This window comes from Tenrec ecaudatus, chromosome 15, assembly GCF_050624435.1.
Source record: "Tenrec ecaudatus isolate mTenEca1 chromosome 15, mTenEca1.hap1, whole genome shotgun sequence".
NCBI classification, from domain to species: domain Eukaryota; kingdom Metazoa; phylum Chordata; class Mammalia; order Afrosoricida; family Tenrecidae; genus Tenrec; species Tenrec ecaudatus.
Window position 1 is genome coordinate 61,659,857 of NC_134544.1, and position 13,433 is coordinate 61,673,289.

The window sequence follows — 13,433 nt, forward strand, 5'->3', positions numbered from 1 at the left end:
AGTGCAGAAGGTGGGTGAAATTCAACAACCTTTTGGTTAGCTTGAGAGAGCTGAGTAACTGTGCCACCAGACCCTTAGGCTGATGCTAGAAGGATTCACGATCAATAGAAAAATGAATTACCTGGGTACATGAACTTGAGGGACCGTTCCTTGTCTTCTCCAACTCCAGAGTACAGCAAGAAGAAAGCTCTCAGGTTCCTGGTCTTGTCCGTGGTGTGAGTGAAGGTGCTATAAACATAAACTGAACATTAGAAATTACTAGACTATGAGCCTGAAAAGAGAGGGTACTCATGCCCAGGTATAGCAGACTCTCCCTAAGGTGTAACGAAAAACAAGCAAACATATCAGTAAAACCAGGTCCCCATGTTAGGAGGAACACACTGATAAAACAGCCTTGGAAGTGCACAATGGGACGACAGGACATCATTCTCAGCTTGAGGTGGTCTTGTTTGATTCTCCCTGCTTTTAGTGACCATTGTGTTTTTAAGGCCAAGAGGCTACTAGCCTCATTCCCTCGAAAAGGAAATGCCACTGCCTACAGCCCCTGGAACAGACCATCTTCCTTGAAAGATGTTGATACAACGTCTACTTGAGACTGATAACACTGACTCTTTTGCTTAACATTCACTTTATCACCAATGAGATTTGAAAGCGTGACTCTCCGCTGGGAATTTAGGAGAGCCCCTTCTGTAAAAGGTATCTCCACTGTGTGAAAAAGCAACAAAGGTTGTTTTGACCTTTGTCCCTATATACATTTATAAATGTTGATTGCAGTGAATAAAATTTAAGCATTACAAAGACAATTTGATGTTTTATGGGATTTGCTTAAAACACTTAAGATTGGAGGAAAGGAGATGGCAGAGTCCCCAGAGATCATGGTGAGATATGGCCACCTCAGAAGGGATCCCATATAAAGTTCCATAAGCAAAAATCAGTCAAGTCAAACATATCTCAGAAGCTTCCAGAAGAAAACAGATGGCAATTGCAAATCAAATACTCCATCACCTGCAATTTAGATGCAATCTCGGGAAAGTAGCCACGTGAGAATCCTTTATTGGCTAGTTCAAATCCTGTGTTTTACACAAGTTTCTAAAATGACTAAGTAATCAATTCTTTTTATGGAATTTGCCTATTAATGGCCATATTAAAGTTCATGCTCTCAGGCAAAATGATAAAAATCGTTGGCATTATTTAGTTACAGAAAAACTTTTGCTTACTGTGTTAGACAGGGTTCTCTAGAGAGACAAAACCAGATTGCTAATAATTATATATATATATATATATATATACATATATATATATATGTATATATATATACACACACACATACATACAGATAGTTAGATAACATAAGAAATAAACAGTTAATTAAATTATAAAGCAGTACAAATGGCTCAGTGCAACTCACTCCCGTGAGAGTTGTGAGACACTGGCAGTCCTTCAAGTCTTGAGGGCTGCCAGGTAGTCCTCTGTAGACAATTCAGGCTATCTGGGCACAGGCAGCAAACAGCAAGGCAGGTCACCAACAGTCAGCCAGATGACAGGGTCTGACAGTCCCCAGCTCAAGAGATGTAAATTCCAATTGTGTGTTGAAGCATGTCTTGAAGGAACCTCTAATTACAGGGACACAGTCACAACAGGTTAGTTGTCCCACAGGTAGTGTAGCTTGCAAATTGAGGCACAGAACAAGCAAGGAAGCTCCACACTGATCCGATGATCAAAAAGCAATAGACAAGAAAGGTGAGGCTTGCTGAGCCATTTATCCCGCCACCCTTCAATTAAACCCACATGTGTTTATCGGCCAGGTTGGCACAATAAACTAACTACCTCAATCCACCCCTTGCCAACCAGGCACGTGTACAAAATTCTTTAGCCATATATAAAGATATAATTTCCAGACATTAATGAAATCACACTTATACTTATCATCAAACATCTATCTTACATATAAATGAAAACACATTTATGAGTCCAAATGTATCTGATATATGATATGTGAACAAAGGAAAGATATGCAATAAGCACATAAAAAGAAAATACACTGATAATTACAAACCTCATTTTTGCATTTGATCACATGGTTGTAACTGATAGGTAGAACTATCTTCTTCTACTACCCATTCTGTATTACCTTCTCCCTCAGCAAGCACCTTAGCTGGCTGTGGTTTTTTGCCTGGTGGGGTGACCCAGACCTTCATTCCTAAGAGGATTGGGTCATTATAAGTCCTGCTAGGATTGGGTTGCTTTAACTTACCATTTACTTTAATCACAGGGCATGGTAGCATTAAGAGTCAGCCTATAGGATCTCCTGGATTCCAGAGATATTCTTCTTTACCTCCATTATGTAACACCAGTCCAATTTCTCCTTGGTAATCAGGATCAATCACACCACTTTTTACAGTGACACTCTTCCTGACCTGTTGATCCAAAGGCATGAGAAGCCAAGTGGCCAGGGGACATTCTCAGCTTCCAGTTCAGTGGAATCCATGCTGTGTTTCCAGGTGGGAGAGTTCCTTCCTTCGGGACCAGGACCTCCAAGCCTGAAGCACATGGGGTTGCTGGGACAGGAAGCAAAAATGCTTCAAATGGATCGCTAGGAGTAATAGTGAGTGGTGCCACTCCAGCTTCCTTCCACCCCTTGGTTCCTGGACCCATGAATCCTGGCTATTGGAGACACAGCACCATATATTGGCCGCTGGTTTAGAGCATATACAGCTTCCTGGAGAACGTTACCCCAGCCCCGTAAGTTGTTGTCATCTAGTTGGCAGTGTAATTGTGTTTTTAGGAGCCAATTCCATGGTTCTATATTGAGGTAGTTAGTTTATTGTGCCAACTTGGCTGATAAACACATGTGGGGTTAATTGAAGGGTGGAGGGATAAATGGCTCAGTGAGTCTCACCATTCTAGTTTCTGGGTCTTTTGCTTTCTGATGGTTGGATCAGGGTGTAGCTGCCTTAGCATTTCCCTACTTCAGCTTGCAAGGCTGACTTCCTGCAAGGCATCCCTGAGGAGAAGCCACATGGACCTACCCTGATTCAGCCCTGGGTGCTGGAGCAGCTGTGTGGAGACCCCTGCCAGCGCTGAGATGCTTACACATTAACTGACTCGGCTTTCCTCCTGCAGTCGTCATCATTGCATCTGTTTTGTGAGATGGAGGAGGACTTTGTGGATTGTTGTCAGACATATGGGTTAATGTTGGACTTGTGGGCTTGGGCAGCACTGGGTTGGGATGTTTTTCTTGATACACAGTTCACCTTTATATAAAACTCTCTCTTATACATGAGTTTCTGTGGATTTGTTTCTCTAAAGTACCCAGACTAATACACTTACCAGTCTGAGGGTGTGACCTGTGAAATGATACTATGTCCTCAGCCTAATCCTCAGAAGACCCCTGCTTGTGTGGTGGGTTATCAGTTGGCATGCTAACCTTGCATCTCTCCAAATACAGATTAAACGTTCTGCTCCAGTCAAGATTTACAACCTCAGAAGCCAAAGGGGCAGTTCTCCATACTTATGAGTATAGGGGCACTCTGTATAGGGTCATATGTATAGGGTCACGAGTATAGGGTCACTATGACTTGGAATCAACTCAGTGACACTGCGTTGAGTTAATTGGGTATCAGTCAAGCTCAGTAGGTCAAAATCATCAGCTGCTCTCAAGAGAAAGACAGGACTTTATATCCCAGTAAAGAGTTACAGATTTGGAAACACACAAAGGCAATTCTACCCTGTCCTATAGGGGCGCTATGGCATGGCATGAACTTGGTGGCAGTGAGAAGATCCTACCTTGGGATTTTCAAATACCCAACCACTTACCCATACGTGCACAGACATACACCTAAAAACGTCATTTATTTTCTGCAAAGAAATTCTATTCCGGTCCTTTGCATCACTCTCCTCAATGTGCTAATGTGCCACTTCATATTGATTTATCTGATTACCTATTTAATGCCTGTCTCATATGTCCCATAACTTTCCTCTAGTTCTTAAATGCTTCCTCCCTCCACTATCATGATCCCAATTCTACCTTACAAATCTGGCTAAGCCAGAGGATGAATATTGGTACAGATAGCAACTGGAAACAGAGGGAATCCAGAACAGATGATCCCTTCAGGACCAGTGGTGATAGTGGCGACGCCTGGAGGGTGGAGGGAAGTTGGGGTAGAAAGGGGGAACTTATTATAAGGATCTACATATAGCCTCCTCCCTGGGGGGGTGGACAACAGAAAAGTGGGTGACGGGAGACATTGGACAGTGTAAGATATGACAAAATAATAATTTATTAATTATGAAGGGTTTCTTGAGGGAGGGGGAAGTGGGGAGGGAGGAGGAAAATGAGGAGCTGATACCAAGGGCTCAAGTAGAAAGCAAATGTTTTGAGAAGGATGATGGCAACAAATGTACAAATGTGCTTGACACAGTGGATGGATGGATGGATGGATTGTGATAAGAATTGTATGAGCCCCCAGTAAAATGATTTAAAAATAGAAATTGTAACTATTTTATTATCATAATACTCACAGTACCTAGCATAGTCTTCACCATATAGCAGCCATCCAATAAATACATGTTGAAAGCTTATGACAAGCTGTCTTTTGCTTCCATTTGTCTTATTTTAATTCTTACAATTATAGAATATAAATGCTATGATTTTTTCAAAACCATTTTATTGGAAGTTAATACAGATGCCATTCCATAGTCCAATCACATCAAAGAGTATTATACAATTGCTGCCACAATCAGTTCCAGACATTTTCTTCCTTCTTGAACTTCTTGATATCAGCTCCACGTTACTCCTCCACATACCCCCCAGGAACCCGTATTCTACTTGTCTTTATAGCTTCATCAATCTTGGATTTCATATGCTGATAACAAATATTCAAGAGGGCTACCCACAATGACAAAGTGCATCAGAGAAAATCCCCAATATGGAAAAAATATTAACACCAAAAATAGTGAAAGCAGACCAGGCTCAAAGTGTATCAGAGAGGACGAATCATGTAACAAAGCTTTAATGGTTCAAGTTAGGTTTATTGTTTTGATGTCCAATACCCATCTTTCCAATACTCTGTGTGGGAACCAGTTTATTCCCATCTCTCAGTTATGGTTAGAGGGAAATCACCGGAGGCGTATTTCCTGTGTAGGCCTTGCTAGTGCATCTCGGGCTTCCACTGTCACCCACAGCCTTCTGCAAACCAGAACCTCACAATGGAAGCTGTGATACTATTCTCTCATTCAGATTTGGATCATATAATTTACAATCCTTGGGCCGTGGATATTGATGTGGTTCTTCCATGTGGACTTAGTTAACATCTCACTTAGATGGCTGCTTGTTTGGAATAAATCCTTTAAGACCCCAGATGGTATTCTTATAGCTGGGCACTAGAGAATTTCTTTACCATATTTTGCTATGTCTTCTGGGTTTTCTTCATGAGGGTGAGCATTGAGCAGGCCCATGTTGTAAGAACTTACTGTTCTTAAATTAGAGATAGGATTTAATACAAGCCCCAAACCCATTCCTGCCTCTGGCTCTCCTTAGAGACTATATTGTTAATTTATGGTAGAAAATCGAGTCAATCATATCCTGGAAGTAAAAGGATCTTCTGTTAATAGTGTCATTTATTATTCCCTAGTACTAATTTTTAAAACATTGTTAAGATAGGGATATCAGACCAGTATAGGCTAACTATATATCACAATACCTGAATGATTAACTGCTACAGAATAAATCCTTATGTGACTGGATGGTATTTACACAAACATCAGGAGCTAATTGTCAGGCAACATTTGCGAAAATATTCACTTACAATGCCAATCACAGGCCTGCTGGAATAATGTATATCTAAATACAATAAGAAGGGTGTTGATGTAGTCAGTTGTCTGCCTACTCTTGGTACAGCTGTCTTCTGCTTCTTTAAACACCATGAATTTTCAGTCTTAAGACCTCAGGTTACAAGTGTGGTTAAAGTAAAATCTAGTAAATAAATGCTGCTATTGTTCTTAACCTAAAGACAAGGAAACCAAGACACAGAGAAATTAAGCAGAAAAAGAAGGGGAAGAAATCAAAATACTCTTCTACTTGTATATACTCCAGTATAAACCAACCTGACTATCAGCCAAGGCACCTAAAAATTTTACCACAAAAACTGCATGTAAAATGTGCTGAAAAACTCGGCTTATCCATGAGTATATATGGTAGCCCTCGGTGGTGAAAATCATTAATGTGTTCAACTGCTAATCAATAGACTGAAGCTTGGAGTCCACCCAGAGTTGCCTGAGAAGAAAGGCTTGGCAGTCTTCTGAAAAACCAAAACGGTTAAGTCTCCGACTCTGCGTTTACACATGCAAGATCTCCATGGGGTGGAGGTCACGCACAGCATTTCTTCTTTTGTGACTCCAGAAGACAATTTTCGGGACTGGACCCATCATGATGGGTGTGGAAGAACATTGCCCAATGAGCCCACCCTCATGCTAAGACAGGGCATACGGAACCATCTTTGGTTTCATATATATTTATGAAGAGTGCAAAGGTAGCCATACCCTCAGAGGAAAAGCAGTTTTGAACAGGTAGTGATCAGGGAACTCTGGGAGAGAATTTTGTTGGTCAAAGAATGGAGGTTTCAGATATCATCTTGGGCCTATTGAAGGAGAAATTTTATATGGAATAAAGATGAGGTGAGGCTAAAGTGAAATATAGACATAAATAAGTAGGTGGTGCTAGAAAGATAGATGATTGATAGATGATTGATTGATAGATAGATAGACGTTAGATAGATAGATAGATAATAGATAGATAGGTAGGTAGATTATTGATAGATAATAGATAGATAGATAGATAGATAGATAGATAGATAGATAGATAGATAGATAGATAGATTCCGTGAAAGAATCAGATGGTACCCAGCTATCACACAGACTATAGAATGGAGTCCTAAAACAAGCAGCCATCTAAATTAAGGAGCTGTCAAACAGTCTGCACAGAAGAAAGCATATCAACCTAAGAATAATAAAAGGGTTTTTAATAAAATTCATGATTAGAAGAGAGGATGTATTCGAGCTTAAATTCTAAGCCCTTGGTTGTCAGAAGGCTGTGGTTTCCAGAGAGAACACTGACCTATTGATATACATCAGCCTCCATTGTGTCCTTTCTGTCTATAAATTCACCCTCCGTTGAATGCATAATGACTATAAACGGGCATTGGACAAATCTTCGCCCTGAGGCAAGTTGTGTTGGAAGCAGATTACGTTGCCTTAGTTTTTAAACTTATAACAGTGGCCTCATACAATCGCTGTCCTTTTGTGATCGACTAACTTCACTCAGCATAATGTTCTCCAGGTTCATACATATCATGAGGTGATTTTTGGTTCATCACTGTTTTTTGGTGATGAATATTATTCTGTTGTGTATATGCACAGATTTTTCTTTATCCATTCTTCTACTTAGGGTTGTTTCCAACTTCTTGCTATTATGAATAGTGCTGCAATAAACACGAGAGTGCATATATCTGTTTGTATTGATGTTTAAACTGAATCGTTGGTCCTTTTCTTGTGACGTGTTGAAGATTTCAGCCCTGCAAGTTTTCTTTTTACTATTTTTTGTTAAACTCTTCTGATGCATTTAAGCATCTAATTTTAAGAAGGTCCCAGTCATGTAGTTTGACTTCTGTTATCCATGTGTTTTCAGTTATGTTTGACAATGTAATTCTGCCATGCATTAGGGGCCCTATATAGTTCCTTTTACTATTGATAATTTTTATAGTTTTAGGCTTTACACTTAGGTCTTTTAGGCATCTTGAGTTCTTTTTTGTATATGGGATGAGATACAAGTTCTGCTTTATTTCTATGCAAATAGATAGATATCCAGTTTTACCTGATTCTTTTATTAAATAAATTATCTGTTCTCTTCTCCATTTAATGTTTTATTTAGTCTTTTGTCAAAAATCATGTGCGCATAATGGATGGCTATACTTCTGGGTTATCAGTTCTGTTGACTTATGTGTCTGTCCTTGTACCAATATCAGATTATTTTTGACTCATTCTGTGGCTATGTAGCAGGTTTGGAAATCAAGATATGTGATGCCTCCTATTTTGTTTTTCTTTAGTATTGTTTTGTGGGGTATTTTTCCTTTTCACATAAAATTGCTACATATTTTTCCCTTTCTTTAAAGAATAATGTTGGAATCTGAATTGGGATTATACTATATCTGTGGATCACTATGTAGTATATCTGTATATGTTTGCAGAAATTTCCACAATGTTTAGTCTTCCTATCCATGAACACGATATCTTCTTTCATTTGTGTAGGTCTCTTTTTTTGTAGTAGTGTTTTGTAGCTATCTTTGCATTTGATTTATCCCTAAATACTTAGTCTTTGGGGAGTCTATTGTAAATGCTACTGTTTTCCTATTTTCCTTTTCTTTCTAATTTTCTATATATAGTCATTTCATCTGCAGAGGGGAACAGTTTTACTTCTTTACCAATTTGAATACTTTCAATTTTTCCTTCTTGCCTTCTAATTCTAAGACTTCAGCTAACATTGAATCGGAGTGGTAATAAAAGTGGATATGAATTGGAATTGACTCGATGCCAGTGACTTTAGTTTGGTTTATAGTGACTGTTTCCACTTTCAGTTTCTCACTGTTGAGAGTAGTATTAAGTCATTGGTTTTGTATCTAGACTCTTAATATGTTGAGGAATTTCCCTCACAGTCCTATCTTACTTAATTTTTTTTAATGAGGAAAAGGTGTCAGATTTTGCCAAGGCCTTTTTTTTTGGCAATGGTGGGATTATGTGGTTCTTTTCCTTTGGTTTATCTTTGGGATGGGTAATATTGTTTTTCTTGATTACCTGGTTTTAAATATATATTCTATTAGCTAATGTTTTGTTGAGAATTTTTATATCTGTGTGAGTTATTTTATTATACCAACCTGGCCGATAAACACATGTGGGGTTAATTGAAGAGCAGAGGTACAAATGGCTCAGTCAGCCTTGCCTTTTGAGTTCTCAGGTCTATTACTTTGTGATGGTTGGACTAGGGTGCAGCCGCCTTAGCCAGTTCCAGCTTCACTTGGCAAGGCTGATTTCCTGCAAGACATCCCTGAGGGAGAAGCCACATGGACCTACCCCGATGCAGCCCTGGGTGCTGGAGCAGCCATGTGGAGACCACTGCCAGCGCTGAGATGCTTACACATATACTGATTCAGCTTTCCGCCTGCAGTCAGCATCCTCCTGCAGTCAGCATCACAGCATCTGTGTTTTTGAGATGTAGAAGGACTTTGTGGATTGGTGTTGAACATATGGGTTAATGGGTTAATGTTGGACTTGTGGGCTTGGGCATCACTGGGTTGGGATGTTTTATTGATGGGAACTTACTCTTTGTATAAAACTGTTATCATGAGTTTCTGTAGAGTTGTTTCTTTAAAGTACCCAGACTAACACACTATGTTTCTGAGGAATATTGGTCTAATTCTCTTTTTTAGTAATGTTCTTCTGACATCCCTCATATCACTTCCTTTTCCAAATCCGACTTCAATTTCTTTGAAGTTTCCTGTCAGTGTACTGCTGCAGCCTTTGAATGATCTGCAGAAACTTTTACTTCCATGTGAATTAATATTGTTCAATAATTTTCATTCTCTGTTGGGCACAACTTCAGTTGTTGCCCACTTCAGAGTGAGCACAAATATGATTCATCCCAGTTATTGGTCAGGTAGATATCATCCCAATGTTTTGGCATAGAAAATAAGTGCCTCAGATGCTTTATCAATTTGTTGGAACATTTCAATTAGTATTGTCAATTCCTGGAGACTTGTTTTTAGGTAATGACTTCAGTGCAGCTTGGAGTCCTTCCTTCAGGACCATCAGCTCTTGTCCATATGTTAATTTTTGAAATGTTTGAATGTCAACCAGTTCTTCATGGTACAGTGATTGTGTATTCCTTCCATATTCTTTAGATGTTTCCTGTACCGCCCAATATTTTACCCACAGAATCCTTCAATACTGTAATCTAATGCTTGAATTTTTTTCTTTAATTATTTCAGTTTGAGATATGCTTAGCATATTCATCCTTTCTGGTTTTTCAACTCTAGGTTTTTCACATTCCATGATAGCGTTTTACTATGTGTTCTAGAGGTTTGTTTGAAATTATCTGGCTAGCTCATATACTTCATAAATTGTTCCATTTGCCTACTTTATGATTTAGATAAAGTTTTAGAGTTTCTTCTGATGTTTACTTTGATTTTCTTTCTTTTTTTGTTTTTTTAATAACCCTTTTGCTTTCATTTATTATATTCTTGATGCCATCCCATAGCTCTTCGGGTCCTCTGTCCTTAATACTCATTGCATCAAATCTGGTCTTAAGAGGTTTTCTAAATTCAGGTAGTAGTTCATGTGGCTAAGTAGGGAACGTGTTGGGCTGGTAACTTCAAGAACAGCAGTTTGAACCCACCATCCACTCCTTAGGGGAAAGATGAAAAGATGAGGTTATCTCCTGTCATCAGACTTACCACCTTAGAAACCCTAGGAAGCAGTTCTCCTCTGCCCTGGATGGTCTCTATGAGTCATAGTTGATGGAACTGCAGGTAGTTTCATTTACATCCAGAGTTGTATTTTGACTCTCGTGAACTTGTTTGAACTTTTCAACTTCAACCTGAACTTACATATGAGCATTTGATGGGCTGTTGAACAGTTGACCTTGTCCTCATTTTGTTTGCTGATATTGAACTTCTCTATTGTCTTTTCCCACAGGTGTAATCAATTTGATTTCATCTGGCAAGGTGCCAATTTACAGTTGTCATTTATATTGTTGAAAACAAGATATTTGCAATAAAGCAATTGTTGGTCTTGCAAATCTCTTATCATGAAATCTCCACCGTTCTATCACCAAATCCTTACTTTTGAACTGTGGTTTCTTCTTTTTGTTTCCACATTTTGCCCTCCGATTGCAAAAATGTTTCAATGCATCTTGATTGCATATTTGATCAATTTCAGCCTAAAGAATTTTATCCAATTCTTCAATTCCTTCATCATTAGCTTTAGAGATCAGTGCATATATTTGAATAGTTATTATTAACTGGACTTCCTTGTTGGTATATAAATATCCTATCGCAACAGCATTATACTTACAGATAAATCTTGAAATGTTCTTTTTGATGATGAATATGACACCATTCCTTTTAAATTAGTCATTCCTGGAGTAGTAAACCATGATTGTCTGATTCAAAATGGCCAACACTTGTCCATCTCAGCTCTTTAATACCTGATATTGATCTTTCTGCACTCAATTTTTTACTATTTCAATTTTTACTAAATTCATACTTCATGAATTCCATGTTACAATTACTAATGGGTGCTTGCAGCCATTATCATTTTGAATCATGCCCTATCAGCAAATGAATGTCTCAAAAGCTTTATTCCATCACATTATTAGAGCTGATTCTACTTTGAGGAGACAGCTCTTGTTAAGCCTTATTTTCAATACCTTCCAACTTGAAGGGCACATTTTCCAGTGCTACATCTGACAATGTTCTGTTGCTCTTTATAAGACTTTCACTGTCTAATCCCTCAGAAGTGATTAACCTGTTCCTTCTCTGTAATATGTTCATAGTTTGGAAACTCTGCTGAAATCTAATCAGGTCACTTTGAGTGACCCTGGAGCTATTTGAAATATCGGTGACATAGCTTCAAGCAAAACAACAATGCACAAGCTACCATGGTACAACAAATTGCCGGCAAGTGATGGATTATTTTTAGTACTGCATTCAAACAAGAAAACAACAGCAAAAGCCTAAACTCACTGTCATCAAGTCAATTCTAACATTTATTGACCCCATTAGGTAGAGTAGATATGATCATTTGGGTTTCCAAGGCTGTACATTTTTATGAGGCAAAATGCCTCATTTTTCCCCTGCAGAGAAAATTTCAATCTTTTCTCCATTTATCATGATGTTGTTGTGTTATTCACGGTTGACAAGAAAAACAAATTCATGGAGACTCATAGCTGTATAAGAAAGAGCTTTATATCAAAGAGTAATTGTATATTAAGAAAACATCCCAGCCCAGTCCAGATCAGGTCCATAAGTCCAATTATAACCCATATGTTCGATAGCAGTCTGTAAATTCCTGTTCAGACTCACACCGCACATGCAATGATGCTGAATACAGGGAGATCACATGCCAGTGGGTAGAAAACATTGTGGATCCAGTGGGAGTGGAAGCACTTTAGTGCTGGCGTGGGTCTCCATGTGGCCCCTCCAGTTGCAAGACTTTGGCTGCCATCAGTACAGATCTATGTGGCTTGTGAACAGGAATGCCACACAGGGAGACAGGCAGAGAGAGGGTCTGTCCCATCCCCAGAGAGGAAGACTGGAATTCCCCGAATCCTCAGAAAAACGCCATGCCCACACAGAGGCCTCATTGGCTGTGACCTGATTGCCAGGCTAGACTCTTCCCCTTCACAAGTTGATAGATTATGTAACTGCCACTGTTCTCTATGGTCCACTTGTGAGGATTTTGATATTCTTTACATTGAAATAAAATCCTTTGGGCTACTTGGTGTGGTAGTCACATAATTACATGTCAACTTGAAGTGTAGGTGTGGAGTCTGGCCTGTCAATCAGGTCACAGACACATGGTGCCTCCTTGTGGGTGTGACCTCCTCAGAAGGAGGGCCTGGGTACCGCCTCCTCTTTCTATGTGTTCACCTTCCTGCTGGCTGATTCTGATGGTGGCCAGAGCCCTGGAGATGCATCCACTGCGATTGAGTCCACAAGAATTTGCACCGACCAGCCTGTGATCTTCCTGCGCTCTGCATCATTGCTTCTGGCTGCATGCGTCTGAAGAGGGACTTACAGAGTAGTATCGGACTTATGGAGGAGTTGGACTGGGCTGGGTAGCTTCCTGGTATATAAAGTTTCTTTATGTAAAGCTCTTTCCTATATATATGTATATATCCCTGGATTTCTTTCTCTACTCAAATTGGCCTAATGCACGTGGCCAACTCATCACCTGTGATGCCACTAGGGCTCCTAGTCCTGCACTGGATTATAATTAACTTCAGGCCTCCTTCATTAAACTATGAATTCCTCAAGGGGAGATTTATTTTGGAAGTCATATTTATCATTTCAATCCAATGCCAGACACTTTTCTTAACACATAGTAAGAATTTAAATGTTTTAATGAATGTTTATTTAATAAATATTTTTAAGAAAGAGTTCTATAAATCAAACAGGATTTAATAACATTATCTTTGACACACATGCCTTTCTTCGTATTTATTTATATATATTATATCTAGGTGTGAACCTGTGTGCATGTGTACGTATAGTCATATACCATTACAAATAATATATATGACTATATCTTTTATTATGAATAACTTCATACATATATAAAAATAGAAACTAGTAATATTGAGCTCACTCACTCCTATGTACACT